A 17,755-nucleotide genomic window follows, 5' to 3' on the forward strand; every position below is an offset into this window, starting at 1 on the left:
CCCATGTAGGCATTTGTTTGTTTTAACTATACAAGAATTTTCTTCTAGTTGTAATAAAAACTCTAACCCCAGGCTTGACTACCTTGGATTTTACCAGAAATAATTTTTAAAAAGCACCCTTGGTATTTATTTGTGCACATGGTTCATACACTTGCATTTCTGAATTTTTGACAGTCTTTTCATTATTCCCATGAGCAGTAAAAAGAGGACAGAGTAACATGAATTTTGAACTTTTTAATTTAGAATTCTAAAATGCCATCCTGTTTATCATAACAGACATGGGTGACAGTGAAATGTGAGTTACCAGAGAGAACTGGGATAAGAAATAGCCTTTCGAGACTGGGAGAGCTATTAGAAAAGGTAGAAGCATAAAGTTAAGGTTCAAAATAGGCAAGATTAGGGTTAAGAAACCCACAGTGGTATATACAGGAAGTCAGAAATCCAGGTACTCAAGGCGAAGGCTAAGTACTATTGACTGTTCTGCCTCTCAGATGAACTTCAATCAGTGTTGTTACCTTCTTATGCTACTGTTACTTTTTAGATGCTCTAAATTTTTCTGAACAGATTCTACCTGTAAGGAGCATAACCATTCTTTACCAGGTCGTTCTTTGAATGACAGCATATATCAGAAGTTGTTCACCTGATCTAGCACCCCTGAGGGACTGTTGCTTCTATGAATGTATTTTTGTGGCCTTGATGATGATAATCCCAGGAACCCAAGATTTGGATAACCAGAGATCTCTGACCACCACCTTGTCCAAGAGAGAAATCTTAAGCTACTAGCTATCTCCATGTGAGGGCTTGAAGTTGGTTAGATCAAGCAGTGACTTTGGCTGTAGAAGACTTCCCAAGCTTCCAAAGGATTAGCATGAACCTTCAGCTACTGACCATGGTTCAAGCTAAGACCAACTACTGCTGAACTAGTACAGTTCCCTTCACAAGTACAGTCCTGGAACTCTCACCTAGCAGGTGTGAGATTTCCAATGTGCTTTTTAGATTGTGCTGTATATTAGTTTTTAAGTGTAATTGAGCTGGAGACTTTCTTCCCTTTAGAAATACTTTAAAAAGTGAAGAACAAAATATACAATCCATCCCCACCAACAAAATGACGATGTTGAGTTAACCTTGTTCCTTCAAATGCCCACGGTCTCTTTGGTTTACCAACTGTCATATATGTGCTCCCTCAGAGCACAAAAGCCTTCTTTGAGGTTCAGAGGTTGAGTTTTATTTGCCCCCCAGGGATTCAAGGCCGCTCTGCCCCACATCGGAGGGCTGTGGAGTACTGTTTTTGACCTCCTTTGAGGGGAGCTTGGTTTTCTAATGAATGAGTTGTGAAATGAGTTCCGAGGTTCCTTAGGAGACAGAGGAGACTGCCTTGTCTTCCCAGTGTCGACAGCATCTGTCTGTTGCACATCAAAGCAAAACTAACACCTAAGCAAATCATTCCATCCCTAGAACTTCTGTAAAATATTAACTCCCCAAAGCAAGGAATAAAAGAGGACAGTGATGTGACTCACTTTAGGTAAAGAAAAGCGGTGTTCAGTTTGCAGCCTGTTAAAATTATTTTCAGGTGGTGAATTCTTTCTGTTGTTATAACTAGACCATTGACTAAGATCAACTTTTGGTTAAGTTAAGCATGTAACTTTTCAAGTCACTCTTGGAATGAACGCTGATTAGAAAAATCAAGTAAAAATATGTAGTTTACTAGGTAAAATTTTGTGCCATCAGGTGTCCTATCGCCAGGGGATTCTTGTACTCGTGTATTTTTTTTTCTAAATTCAATTATAACAAATCTATAGGACCACAGAAGTAATGTTGGGAAAAATCATATTGGGAATATAAAGAGAAGAAAGCCTATGGTGCTTCCTCAAGTTCAAGTTTACTTTGTAAAGATTTCTGCAATTAAAAGTCATGGACGCATTTTTAAAAAATTATAGGCAAACAATAACAAAAAGGACCACTCACTTGCCATTCCCAGTGGGGTCTGAAAGATATTTGAAAATTGAAATGTTGAAATGCTTTAATTAGAGCTGCACTCTCCTATTCCAAGCTGTCATTAATAGACTAGATCTATTGAGCTTGACACTTAACTTTATTTAATATTTCCCAATCAAATACATTTTGGTCATAGCCATAGCTGCCAACTATAAAATAGATTAGATTGCTCTGTTTTGATAGCTGAACTAGCAGGACCCAAACATGAGAAATCAATACAGTTATTTTGCTCATTTCATCAACCATGTACTCCTCAATTGTTCAGCTACTGCCAATTATCACAGCAGAAAGAAGACTGAAAGAAGACCGAAATCCCCATAGAATGGTTGCTTCCAGACTGTCATGTAGGGCAAGTTCAATTTTTCCGTACCAGCTTCTGTACAATGTGAGGCGTACAGCACCATCTCTCATTTCTGGGAGCATAGTGAGGGTGCCTTTTCATCAAAGTTTCTAACAAAACCTTTCAGAGTTTGCTTAGGGCTTTATCTAGTTTCACCTTTAATATAAAGGAAAAAAACTTCTCAGTAGGACAAAAATGATGAACTACCTTATGTTTTTCCTTATTTTTTAAATAATAAGACTCTGTGTTATTAATTACTTTTCCTGCATTCCTTGTTTCAAATGTCTTGCTTCCAGATATCTTTGTAAACTTGGAGAATGGCGGCTCTTCTGTTAAACATGGGTGTTAAAAGAACCAGACCATTTCTTACTTGTCTCCTATCGATCAGAGAGCTTGACACAGCACCTTGAACTCAGAGGGCAGTCCAATTTTTATTGGATGGTTGGATGGATTTTTCAACCTGAACTGTTTTTCCCCAGAGAATTCCAACTAATTTAAAAAGTAAGAATGATGGTGTTTGGCTAATTGAGTAACTGTAGGATTATCTGCGATGAATAGCTCTGCCCAAATGAAATGACACGAGAGACTTCTCATTTCCCATGAGAAGAGAGAACAAGATGTCAAGCCACTCCAGACCACCATAGCTTATTACATTTAAACACTATGTTAAAATAATTTGTGTACTCTCCCTCAGTGATTGGCTCTGTAAAGTAGGCTCTACTTTAAATCAGGGGCGAGAATTATTCTTTGAAGATTGTTTGACTCCATGTCATTTTAAACAATGTAAAAATATTCGGGTGACTACAGTAGTAACAAATCTCCATGATTATATGATACACGATCAATCATATAAAGTACAAGGATATCAATGAAGAAATATCCAGTAAAGTCCAATAAACATGCAGTTGCCTGTGTTGATGAGGAATTCACCAGTTCCTTACAAACTTTCATCCATGATTCTGCCCTGTCGTATCTGCGCGTAATAGAAGCAGTTATAAACATGTTGAATTCTTGACATTATAACATTTATGTATCAAGCTAGAACTTTAGTGTATTAAGAGTCCTTATGATTCCTGCAGTGAAGAAAACTGTTCTTTTTGGTAACACTCAGTCCCCAAGTACATTCAACTTAGAAGCTTTTGTTTATTTTTATTGCATTTTTAAAAACGAGTAGCAGTTGCGAAGCATCATTCTAGAAGCTTTTGTGTAATGCCTACTCCATACAAAGCTGTGTGCTCTGTGCTGGCGACGTGGGATTGCATGAGCTAGACAAAGGTACCTACACTCATGGGTCTTATATTCCAGCAGAAAGAGACAGGCAATAAAAGCACAAGAAGTCCTTTTAAGGAGGTGCTAAGTGCTACACAGAGAAAATGAGGAGTAAAAAGAGGGTGGCCCAGTGAGAACAAATGTCAGCCTTAGGAAAGGCCTCCCTTAGGAAAGCCTCCTGTCAAGGAGCAGACTTCGGGATAGGCTGCTTTACAACCAACCTTAAAAAAGTATTCCAGGTACATTTTCTAAAAAAAGTTCAAACCTGGCTTCAAAGCCCTGTGACTCAATGGAGGATAGAGTGTGCTTTATGTGAAGGGTACATCAGGAGCTGAATAATGTCAGGAACGCTGTGCTCTAAGTTTGAATGAGTGTTCAGAGTTGAGTTTCCTGACATCTGAATGTCCCTTACCTGGAGGCCTGATATGAAATGGCGTTCCTCTTCCTTCCGCCTACCCAAATACATGAATGCTCAGAGGCGTTCCAGCTCCCTCCTGTGTGGCATCATTTAAGTCTTGAGTAATCTTATACTATAGCTGTTCTTTGTGTTACCTTTGCTTTTAAAATGAGTTTATAAACCCTCTATAAATGTCTTTGCTGCAACTCCAAGCAGGGTTGCCAAGCAAAATATTATGCAAAAGACCAAATAGTAAATATTTAGGTTGAGTGGGCCACATATGGTCTCTGTCTCATATTCTTCTTCTTCTTCTTCTTTTAACAACCCTTTAACGATGTAAAAAAAGAATCATTCTTAGCTCACAGCCCACACAAAGACAGTCTCTGGACTGGAGGTGGCCCAGGGCCATTGTTTGCTGACCACATCTAGACAATTCTAGAACAATCTCTATGACTGGCAGCTTTTAAGACTTAGGTTAACTTAAGCAAAGATTCAGGACTCATATACACTCACACGCACACTGCACAGTAACCAAGTTGCACACATACACACACATTTACATATTCACACACCTGCCATTGAAGAATTCAATGTGAAGAAACAGATGGCACAGTGGTTCTCAGAGCTGGCCATACATTAGAATCATCTGAGAGCCTCTTTTAAAATATGCGTGCTTAGGCCCCACAACAAACTAATTGAATCAGAATGTCTGGATGGGAGCCCAGGCATCTGTGTGTTTTAAAGTTCTCCAGGTGATTCTATTTTGTAGGTTAGTTAAAAATGAATGTTTTAGAGCTATAGTTCTCAAACATTGGCTTCCTTCAGAATCACCCGGGCGTTGTTTAAACAGACCGATGCCCGCCCCCCAGAGTTTCTGGTTCAGTAGGTCTGGAATGAGCTCCTAGAGTCCGTTCTTTTCTAACCATTTCCCACATGATATTGATGCAGATGGTCTGGGGGCCACACATTGAGAACCATTGTTATAGAGCATGGAAAAGTGATCAGGCGAGAGCTTTCCTGTAGGTGAGATTTTTTTTTGGTTAGTTTTGTTCGTTGGTGAGTGAGTTGGTATTTTTTGTTTTGTTATGTTTTTCTTAACTTAGAAATTTTCAGGGCTCCAGTAAAAGAAAGTAAAGAGAGCAACTTACAGGCGGGGACCATGTGAAGAAGTAGAATACATTCTTAACAAATGTATATATGTTTTAAAATTAAGACAAGGCAAGGGGTAACAGAACAGGGGAGGTAAATGGCTTTGTGCTCATGGTGGAGAAAGAAGAAATCCTGAATAAATAGCAAAGACATTTCAAAGACTACTTTGAACGTATCCTCCAATAAGACAGAGAATGCCCAGGTTGAAGAAAACTTACCAAACCAACAACAGCAGTCAAAAGATTTAGTTGACTATGTATTCTGGGCCCAGTATTTTGGAGAGCTCATTCAAAAGAGAAAACACACCAACCTTCAAGAAAGTCAGTGCCATGGAAACCAGGAAAAGTGCATTCTCTGTTGAAATGTTCAGATTTGAGAGTCTTACATTTACATGTAGACTTTATTTAATAAGTAGAGAACCCCAGAAATACTACATGGTTTTAGATACTCCTCTCATAACCCCTGTAAGACAACCTGAGAAAACCCCGCCTCTCAAGGTATGGTCCCTGGACCAGCGGGATCTTATTGCCTTGGAGCTGATTAGAAATGGGGCTCATTATGACGTCAGTGGGTCATAGGTGCTTTGTCTTCATTTGTCTTTTCCATTAAAAGGATTATGCTGATATGCAGATATATTAATATTATATATGAAACATTTCTACAACCTAAAAGTTTAGTTTTTGTTTCTTCATATTTTAAGAGAAATTACAACTTTGTCTCATGTCCCTAAGATTGTGTGTCATAGATAAGTTGGCCTTTATGAGAAACACAGACTCTTGTGTTCAACCCCAGAGTCACCAAATTAGAATCCACATTTTAACAAAATCTTTAAGTGATTCAAATGCACATTAGAGTTTGAGAAGTACTGTGTGTAAAGTTCACGATAGCTTAACAACAATGACAAAAAAGTAATTCTGACTTTTTCCATACTTTCTGAATCCTGAAAATAAGCTACCATGTTCTCTGTGCTATACAGTCAGCTATGTGTCCCCAGCATCCCCCAAGCCTTGGGGCTGTGCTGCCAAAAATTACAGACTTCTACATCAGGGTGGACATGTAGGATGGGAGGGGAATTATATTAAGGTTCATATCTTTTAAAATCGCTGAGCAATTATAGAGGTATGAGATTCTAGCAGCCACTCAATAATTCTGACTACCTAGAACCATTCACAGAAATACTTGGAATTCTAACTATTTCTTAATAAGACTGGTGATTATGGACATTATTACATGACAATACTGGTAATTATGGACTAGAGTATGAGTTGAGGCACCCATTCCTCACTTATCATAGATAGATGAAGGTTCTGTTATACATCTTAGCATTTTCACTCTATTTTTCCAAAAAAAAATCATGAATGCAATGAAAAAAGTGTACAATTGTGTAAAATTATAGCTTCATATCAAAGAAAAAAAATAGAACTCAATAGTATGAAATTTATCACCAATATTTGGGACAGCGATTTTGAAGTTTCTCTATCTCAATAATCCTCGAATTCTTTCAGTAATGAAATTACTTTAGAATTTTAAACATTAAAAAATAAACGAAACATAATTCAAAATGAGTCCTAGATCTAAATGTAAAACACAAAACTGTAAAACTTGAGAAGATAGAATAGGATTGAATTTAGGTAAGTTTAGATTTGATTTTGACTTTTCAGTATAACACCAAAAGCATGAGCCATGAAAGAAAAAATTGATAAGTTGGACTTCATTAAAATTTAAAATTTCTGCTCTGCAAAAGACGCTGTTAAAAAAATGAAAAGATAAGTCACGGACTGGGAGAAAATATTTGAAAAACACTTATTTGAAAAAGAGCTGCTATCTAAAATACACAAAGAACTCTTAAAATTCAACAACCAGAAAATAAACAACCTAATTTAATAAGCAAAATAGCTGAACAAACACCTCACTGAAGTAGACATGCAGATGGTAAATAAGCATATGAAAAGATGTTCAGCATCATATGTCATTAGGGAATTACAAACTAAAACAACAATGAGACACTACTGCATTACAGGTATTATTAGAATGACTAAGATTCAAAACCCTGGCGACTCCAAACACTAACTAGGAGGGGAAGCAACAAGAACTCTCATTTACTGTTGATAGAAATGCCACTTTGGTAAACAGTGGAGTAGTCTCTTGCAAAGCTAAAGATAGTATTACCATGTGATCCACTAAAAGCACTTCTAGATATTTATTCAAATGAGTTGAAAACTTACGTCCACATAAAAACTTGCATGTGAATTTTAATAGTTTTATACGTAGTTGCTAAAAATTGGAAGCAACCAAGATGTCCTTCAATAGGTAAATGGATAAACTGTGGTACATCTATAAAATGGAATAGTATTCAGCGATGAAAACGAATGAGCTATCGAACCACACAAAGACATGGAGAAAGCGTGGATGCATATTGCTAAGTGAAAGAAGCCAATCTGAAAAGACTACATTCTCTTTGATTCAATTTGACATTCTTGAAAAGGCAAAACTGTGGAGACAGTAGATCAGTGGCTGCCAAGGACTTACGGGAGTTCAGGAGGGATAAATGGATGGAACACAGAGAATTTTTAGATCAGTGAAACGCTTCTATATGATACTTAACAGTGGATGCATTCACATCTACCATGACAAATGACATTACACATTTGTCAAAATCCTTAGAATTGTACAACAGGAAGAGTGAATCCTAATGTAAACTATGGACCTTAGTTAATAATAATATTTTGGTATTGGTTCATCATCTCTAACAGATACACCACACTAACGTTAATTATAGGAGAAGATGTTAACAATAGGGGGGTGTTAATAACAGGAGAAACTGTGTGCATTAGGATAGAGAGTATATGGAAACTGTACTCTCTGCTCAATTTCCTCTAAACCTAAAACAACTCTAAAGGGTTAAAGAAGTACAAAGTAGTAGTTCATAGTTGGTCAGGGGGATGGGGAGCATAGCATAGGGAATGCAGTTAGCATTAATATGATGGCTAGGTGGAGGGCCAGGGGAGGGAGGGAGCAAATGGGGGGATCGTTTTATGAATTATATAGATGTCTAATCAATGTACTGTATATTTGAAACTAATTGAAATAAATTAATTAAAAAATAAAAAAAAATAAAGTCTACTCATTAAAAAAATAAAATAAAACAGCACTGTTCTACATGACAGAAGGCTCAGAATCTCCCTCACCCCTCTTCCCCAATCATCACCCACCACCCTCCAATTCCTCTCAGAAGGTATCACTCCATGCAGGCTACCGAACTCATCGAACTTTTCATAGCAAAACAAAGTGAAAATGACCTTAACTGAGTCCTCGACTTTATTCTTGACACTCTCTGGGCCTGAACCACACACACAACAATTGTGCAAGAAAACCTGGGTGAGTATAGCAAGAGTAATCACAGCCACTACATACTAGGAAATATTAAACTATTTTACATTATTTTATTTAGTCTTCATAATAATCTGTTATATATGTTGTAATAAAATTATTGGAAAAAAAACTCAGAGCATGTGATTTCCTAAGTTACAAGAAATTATTGTGAGGGTCAAGTTTCAAACTCTGCTGTATTGCATACTGATATTTGCGCTCTTCCCGTTATGCAAACTTTTTTCTCAATTCTGTGGGACTTCTCTTTAGTTATAACTCTTGGGGGGTGTTATTTTAATTAGTACAATGTACTTAAAACATTTTTTCCAGCAAAATATTAATATATCTTCTCTAAATATTAACATTCTCATCATAACTGCCCTGTTCAAATACCCCTACTCCAGTCAACATAACTTACATCTTATTATTTTAGAGGATGGGCTGCAACAGGCCTCAGCTGTTACTGGAACAAGATATGGTCAACATTGAAACAAGCCAACATTCAATGATAGTATACTTTCAAGAAAAGGGGAAGGTAAAGGAATCAGGCAGTAATATCCAAAAGATAAGCAAAGAATCAGGAATGAAGTGATCTCCCCACAAAATGAGATGAACAATCCAGGAATAAACAGAAATAGAGCAAAATGAAGACAGAACTCCAACCAGGAGAAAGATATACTGAGCTGGTCTGGCTTACTAAGCTGCTCCATCTCTGGAGCTTTATATTCTTCCTGGGGAAAGCTGATTGACAGGTTGAAATATATGACACTCGCCTGACTAAAATGAACACACTGAGAGAAGTTCCTATATTTTTTTCTTTTCCTAATAACGAGAGCAATGATATTTTGTAAGTGTAACTACATGCTAAGCACTATGCCAAATTATAATAATCTCATCTAGTGGTCAAAGAGACCCAATGAAAAAGACAGTATTATCTCCATTTTACAGATGAGAAAAGTGTAGCTCTAAAAGCTTAAGCTAGTAAGCATGAGCAGAGACTCCGGTGCAAATTCTGTTGACATTGAAATCAGTGATCTCAGCCACTAAAACACACTGCCTTGCTACTAAATATTATGTGGTGATAAACTCCTACTCTGTTACATATTTTAAAGATCTGTTTCATTTATTCTGACAATATTAATAGCCATAGTTAAAATGGAATTTCTCTTCGTAGGGATGAAGCTTCTAGATGGCAGAAAGCATGCTAGTCAAGCCTTTATATGATGCGATAGAGCCCCTTATGGCCTTGTCAACCACTCTGCACAAAGAATCTCATCTTGTTCCACTTTTGTGCCCCTGGCACCAAGTATTTGCCTGGAATTTAGTAAGTGTTTAATAGATGGTCGATAAAGGAATGATAAAGTCAAACATATTTCTGTTCAAATCCTTGTTCCACCTCCCACTTATTCAATGTATGACCTTGGTCAAGTTACACAATCTCACTGACCCTTAATTTCCTTGTCTATAACATTGACCATCGCAATACCTACCTCACATTATTGAAATGATAAAAAAGAAATTAGATATTGAAAGCATTAAGTACAGCGCCTGTGTTATAGAAAGTAATAAATAATAACATCTTCATCTTCTCTTTTTTATAACCTGTTGTTTGAAAGATTAAAAACCACAAACATTTTCATTAAATAGACTAAAGATTATGATAGTTTCAACATTAAAACTTATACTTCTATAATTGATATTAATATAGCTAACATATTTAAAGTACTAATTTTGGAATCCAGTATATAATTTTCTCAATGAATATTAAATTATTTAAGTAGGAAAAGTCATCTTCTGTTCAAATTAAAATTCCTGCCTCACAGATCTGATATCTCTTCACCCATCGAATCGTGTCAATCTTCAGTTCTTAGGTTTGTGGCTGTTCTATGAAAGTCACAGCAAAACGGGGCTCTGATTTGTCACCTACACTTCATAGATATGATGGTGCACAGATAACATCTATTAGGCCAGCAGGGCACCCATTTAATGTTTCAGTGGCAGTAATTAAATCCGGATGGAAAAATAACTACAAATATTTCCCCAAAATTGATCCAGATGTTTTGGCAACTGGATGAAGGCACAGATCTGAAAAACTCCACATGCCACGGACGAAGCCTCTTCAGAAGCAAACCTCCTGCGAGCCGGAGACTGTTCACTGTCTCAGCCTGCCAGAAGTGTTAACAGTAGTCCATCCAAGCACACAAAGAAACAATCGGAAGAACTGCCAATGTGTTGAAAAGCCCCTCTAATAATTAAGCAAAATGATTAACACATATATATTTCCATGTGTGAAGCCGCAATCAATTCACAGTGGCGCTCTAACTTAGTCATGCCTCATATATCACCTCTCTAAGGTAGCTTACACAGAATACGATTTCCTAATTAATGGGCATAATATTAATTATCGCCAGATTCATTTAGTGTTCAATTAACAAATAAAAATTTAAATGCATTTCCATGGCTGGCCAAAGGTGACCTGGGGGACCCCTAGAGAACCAACGTCATTTTGTATCTTCTTTCTGTCTTTAGACTGTTGCTTTTTTTCCCGCCTAGTTTGCTTCTCTTAAGACAACCACTCTGGCCCATTTCTCTCCACAGTGCATCATTTAAATATCTAAACAAAATGTTCTCCAGTGAGGCAGAGATCACTCTTGCCCTGCCATGTATCTCTACTATGAAGCTGTCATGATATCCTGTCATGAAATGAGATGAGAAAAGTTATTTGATCTGTAGAGACTAAAATTAATATTGGTGGCGCTGGTTTCCATCAGCAAGGTCAGCAGCAGAGGGTGACAGGGATCTGAATCGGCTGAACTTTAATTCAGTACAGTGTACCTTGAACATCATAAAGGCAGGAATAAGAAGCTCCCCAGCCATCGCATCTGCAGAACCAAGGAGCACAGCAGAGTGACACCGGCTACCATCTCCTGATGTCGGTGAATTTCATTCTGTCAAGTTGGTTGCTACCCTGGTACATTTCTTATTAGTGTTAATTTATCTCCAGTATTAGGGAGGTTAACTGCACTGTTATTTTTTCTGCTACTGAGCTTTTTACTGCGTGTGTACAGGGTGATATTCTGAGTAACCTCATCGGAGGAAGGAATCACAGAGAGGACGTACCTGAACAATAAATAACCTTTAAAAATAACGTGTCCTTCAGAGAGAGGAAATAAAGCAGTATAATGTTAATTGTGGATACTACGGAGGAAACATTTATCATCCATCAAAAGAGACAGCATAATGGTTGCACATTCCTTCACACAGTATCACACGAAATCCTGATAAAGGACTGAAGCTCTACTTTCAAGCAATTCTTATTAGTTCAAACTGAAATTCACTGAGGTAAGACTTACAGATATTTTCTAATTAGCCTTCATGATTCTTCTTGCTTTATATTCTCTGTCAAACACTCCTTCACAGATCTGAGCCTCCCACGGCAGAGAAATGCAGCTAGGAGACATGTTATCTTAACTCTCTCAGTACCAATAAGCCATGTATTACAAACCAAAGACTTTTCTCAAGTCGTCACCAGCTAAATCGCATTCTTGTCTCCCCTCTGCTGCCTATCCGCCCACCCCATCCCGTACCCCTGGCTCATGGTTTGTATCGCGATTCGTCGATCTGATAATAGCTAACTTTCTGAAATTCATGGGTATAAACGTTTATGGAATTATAAACACAATCTAGAATGATAATTTAAAATTATCATCTAATCTAACTAGAGAGACAGGTTGGGCTGCTCTGTGGCTCTGTGATTTGATAATTCCCACTGAAAACACAGTTCTTGAAATTCTTTAAGGGATAATCAATTCATTATTATATAGTCAGGTTTCTTTTTTTCCTTGTAAAAACCTGACTCCTTAGCATTATACTAAATTCCATCGCAGAGAGAAAAAAAAAAAATCTACCATTCATGAACTTTCGAAATTCAATCAAGAAACTCTCAAGTACTATTACAGCAAATGAGTCCTAACATAAACGGTAGTGAAACATAAATACAAATTTAAAATGACCTCTCAGCCTTTTAATATTCTCTCACATGAGGAATAATGTTCAGTTGGCTAAAGCAAATGCTAAAATGTAGCCTTATACCTCACTCCAATGTAGAATAAACATGAACTTTGCCCTCTACAGGTCCAAACCTTTGCTGAGGTCAGATTCAACTTTTTAAGGTACCTGTTCTTTTAGAAAAAAAAAAAAACATTCTTTTTCTGGCACCTCTTTGCTCTCTCTTGCCCTATATTGCTGTACCTCTTCTCCTTCAGGGATGCTTTCCCACAAAGAAACTGTAGTTCGATCACCTCGTGAGTATAAAATACATAGAAGTTAGAAAACAACAAAGATCAATCGAAACGCCGATGCTGGGAAGTCAGCTGGGTTTCCTCACGAGCTATGTGATTTGCTTTTTCACCACCTTTGCAGAATACAGTTCAAACATTCATACACTTTATCAAAACTATAAAACATTTTGTGCCATGGACCTCTTAAATATCAAAATTATAAATATCTATGAATCCCAGTAGCCACACACAGACACATATACGTAGATGTAATTTTTTCCCCTGGCCTTTTGACAGAAAACTCCTTGAGTCATCTCTTCCTTTGTTATCTCTTCTGTATGGACAATAGTTTCTACTGCATACAGAAATTAACAGAAGTTCTAACGAAAGAGAGAAAGACTTAGCCAACATTTTTTCGCTATCTACCAGGCACTTTAGACTCATAAACTCATATTACAACTGGAAGAGCATTTGTTATATGCGCTCATCCAGTGAACACGTGAGGATACTAAAACTTAGAGAAGCTGGGTAATTGTAAGGATCACACAGCTGTGAGTGGAGACAGAAATGACTTCAAAGCTGTGTCCTTCGTACTGCATCTCTCTGCCTCCCGATTTCATGCACCCTGTGTTGACATGCCCCACCCTGGGAAACAACTAACGTCTCCAGTCTAAACATTAGCCCAGACATCAAGTATTTCATCCATTTTGACATAGGTCATTAACCCTGAGCACCTAAGGGAATCTGTTTGGGTTGTGAATCATTGTTTGGAAAACCATCCACATGTCCCCGATAAAAATTAAAGATATAAAGATTAACTTAATCATTCCCATTAGTACTATATGGTTTGTATGGTATATTTTTTCCTATTGTACTCTCACATAAAATATGCTATTGGTTGCAAGCCCAGACAACCACTTGAGTTCCTTGAAGCCTAAGGATTTTGAAAGGTAACTGCTAAAAAATTAAAAGAAGCTAAAGAATCAGAATCAGAAAACAGAAAGAAGGCAAGGGAGTATAGGATGTAAAATAATCTGCAAAGAGCATTGTCGCAACTGCCACTGGACAGCTCTGCCACTGCTGAATGGAGACTCCTACCATTTCTACTGGGCTATACAGTCTCCATGGAAGATCACTCACTCGACATTCAAAGTCCTGAGTGAGATCATCCGACTGGCTGAGCCTAGATCACTGCCCTTTCTTCTATCTGGCCTCTGGGATATGGGAAGAAATTGGATAGATTCACCAAAAGAAAGATTTTTTTGTTAAATGGCAAAAAAAAAAAAAAAAAATCCACTATAAGTAACCTTGAAAAACTCTTCCAAATGATTTATTCATCATAAATTATATTCATAGATATTTTATTTGATTGAGTGAGAACATAGAGAGATGAATAGTGCTTTCTTTAATTCCTGAGTCTATAAGTTTGTATGTTTTTTGCTTTAAATATATTAATACTTATTTTCAAATATTTCTTTTGGATCAGTATTATAGCTCATAAATAGTATGATGTGAGAAATAATCTCCTAGAGTTCAATTTATACCCCTTTTCAGTAATGCAACTAGAAAACATGGCAAAACATTGCTCCTGAAAAAATTAGCACCCAGATGGGAGTCGTGACCTGATGGAGTTGAAGTCAAGGGTCCTGCTTTCCCATGTGTTCTACCACCTCCTCTTCCTGAATTTTGTACTGGAATCTCTGTTCCTAGTCCATCTCTCTCATTTATGAATGAGGGCTAAGATGTCTCTGAGGATGAAATGTGATAGTGCCTAGCAGAGAGAAAGCACTCAATGTTTATCCAGTCTAAATGTTTATCTCTTTGCAGGATCGTATCTAGTGGTTAGAAGCTATTAATCATCACAGTTTCATCCCTTAACTGCTCTGTGCTCATAAGGGCAATCCTATAACCTCAGTGCTTCTAAACTGGCAATTCAGAGGAGGAATGTCTTCACTGGAACCACATTCATCTCAAATATATCCTCCTGAATATTATTAAGATTTTCTTTTCTTTTCTGGTTTTTTTTTTTTTTTTTAGGCAAGGCAACCCTTGGTTGACCTCACAGATTGCAAGGACCGTGTCAGCTTACAATCCCTTGTTTTTTTACTTTTTTATGCCTATAGCACCTGGTCTTCCTAAGTGGTCTCCCATCCAAGTACTAACCAGGCCCGACCCTGCCTAGCTTCCGAGATCAGATGGGATTGGGCTTGTTGAGGGTGGCATGGCCATAGACATATTGAGATTTTTTCCGAATGAATTAATTTTGCCCAGAAAGCTTCATCACTTGATAGGCCATGATGGTCAAGGTGCCTGCCATGTTTGAAGCATTTGAATAAGCTAATGGTGTAGAAGGTGGGCACAGAGAAGTGTAAAGCACTTCCTGCCTTTTGGGGAGCTTACAATTTAGTTGAGGAGCAAAGAACAAAGGCAGACATATATACACTCATACGAACAATATGTTAGTTGTGCATTTGAGTATACTGACCAACAAGGCTGTTTGAGATCAAGGGTAGAGTGATTGTTAAAATCTAGCATAAGCAGGGATAAGGGAGGTTAAAGTTCATGGAAAATCTTTGCTCTTGAGAAGAAAGTTAAAGGAAAAATATCATTTGAATAGAAGAGGGGAGAAAGAGAAGTTTAGCCAAGTAATATAGAGTAACAAGACATGCTAGAGGAAACCTTTTTCAATATGCAAAGTTTTTAATGAACCAGAGAAATCCATGGATTTCCCTATTTCCCCCCTTTAGAATGTATTTCTCATCTTCTTCACTATGCCACCTGAAAGTTAGTATTGATGTATCATCTGGTCTCATAACACTTCTGGTAACCTCTATCATCTTGAATCTACGTACTAATCATAGCTATTGAACTATTTTTGAATCATATCACTACACTTTATATAAATTCTCTTTCCCCATTTCATGAAAGCATGTCTCAAATTGCTCAGTTTTTAAAAAATAGTTTTCTCCAAAATGGCTCTGGAATCCCTGGAGACCTTCAATGCATCATTCCCCCAGGGCCTTTCCAAGTCTCTGAGCTTCCTCACCCACACGGAGCAGAAGGAGAGGATTTCCAAAGGGACACTTACATTTACAGTATAGAAGGTAGCTCAGGGACTTTAATTTATAGGCCAAGAGCATTCTTAACAGAAAACATTTTGTGAGCCTCTCTTTGAAATTTTTTTTTCATGATGCCAGCTGCGGTAATTGTGCTGTCCCTGAGGTACCAGAAGTAGGTGGCAAATTTTCATGGTGACTCAGGCCATCATTGTCAGAGTAGGTGTTTATTGTCCTGACCTCATCAGATGACTGCAGATTATTTTTCTCAGTAGAATCATAAATGGTTTTTCTTCTCTTGGTGCATTTTATTTTCCTTGCTGGAAATGTGTACTTATCATTAGTCTCACGGTACTTAAAGTCTACCTTTATCCTCAGTCCTGGTCATAATCACATTGAATGGGCATGGGATGCCTGAATATATTCACTTACTGAGCACTGATTCCAAGTCTCGCAACATTTTAGTCCTTCGCTTCTGGTTCATGTTCATGTTATTTTTATATTTTCGCTTTTTAAAAAATAGTTTTCTGGAGGTAATTTTGCTAATACTGCCCCTTGGGTTAATGAAAGTATGCAGCTTCTATTTTAATGGATTTAATCAAGACTTCCTGGACATTTGCAACCACAGCAAAGGAGCACTTAAAAGGCGACACACACTCACCCTCATGGTCTTAGAACAAATAAATATATGTAGTATAGTTGTCAGAGACGCTCTTAGATGAGACTGGAACTCCATCAAACCTTACTGAGTTAATAGTAGTGATGGAGGCTTCGAGACTCACACAGGTGGCATTGGTCACTAACACTCTCATTTAATGAACCCTAGGGAACCTAGATAAAAGACCCATAATCATAATTCAATTTGCCAATGACCATCAATACACATGGAACAACGAGTGAAACGAGCAAAATAGATTCAGAGAGAGAAGGAAACAAAGAACGCAAGAAAATGGGTGGCTTTTATTTTAAATACCCTTTCATAGAGTTTTCTGACTGTTTTGTTGTTGCTGTTCATTTGTTTGTTTATGCAGAGAAGCTATTCTTCTCCCAAGTTGAAGATTGGCATCTACTGCAGACGGGTGGAAGGAGGAAAATCTTGTTTGCCTTATATTATATTATATACATATATATATTTTTTTTTTTACTTAACAAACATAAATTGAAGTTGGTTGTGCTTCAGTCAAAAGAAGAGAAAAAGGGATTGAGTTTGGGAGATATGAGCAATGAGGTTAAATGCTTGTATATCAGCATCCAATGCCTTAAAATTTTGTTAAAATGACACCTTAAGCAGCCCAGATGTATTAGTTATCTACTGCTGTGTAATAAACTACCCCAAAATAGCAAGCATTTATTATCTCCCAGTTCCTGCATGTCAAAAATGCAGGTGTGCCTTAGCTGGGTGCCTCCAGTTCAAAGTCTCTTAAAAGGTTGCAAACTGTTAGCTGGGGATTCAGTCTTATCTAAGGCTTGACTTCAGAAGGACCTGCCTCCAAGCTCACTCACATGGTTGTTGACAATCTTCAGTTCCTTGCTAGTTGTTGAACTGAGGGCCTCAGTTCTTTGCTGTCTGTTGACCAGAGACTTACCTCAAATCTTTGTCATATGGACCTCTCCATGAGCCACATCACAACATTACAACTGGCTTTCTTCAGAGTAAGCAAACAAGAATGTTTAAGATGAAAGCCATGGTCTTTTTGTAAACTAATCTAGGAAATGCCATCTAACCCCTTTTGCCATATTCTAATTGTTAAAATTGAGTCAGTAGGTCCCACCCACACTCAGGTGCTATTGATATTATACTGTGGCCAGAAATATTGGAAAGTGAGGATCGTTGGGGACCATTTTAGAGGCTATCTACTACACCCACCTAAAGGCTTGAAGATGTTGAGACCATTTGCTT

At 37.5% G+C, this 17,755-nt stretch overlaps 1 pseudogene; it reads right to left on the reverse strand.

The window, feature by feature from the left end:
* Positions 1–14,913: 14,913 nt before the first annotated feature.
* LOC120587933 (uncharacterized) lies at positions 14,914–15,032 on the reverse strand (annotated as a pseudogene).
* Positions 15,033–17,755: the final 2,723 nt, after the last annotated feature.

This window comes from Pteropus medius, unplaced genomic scaffold (assembly GCF_902729225.1).
Source record: "Pteropus medius unplaced genomic scaffold, Ma_sr-lr_union100, whole genome shotgun sequence".
Lineage (NCBI taxonomy): Eukaryota > Metazoa > Chordata > Mammalia > Chiroptera > Pteropodidae > Pteropus > Pteropus medius.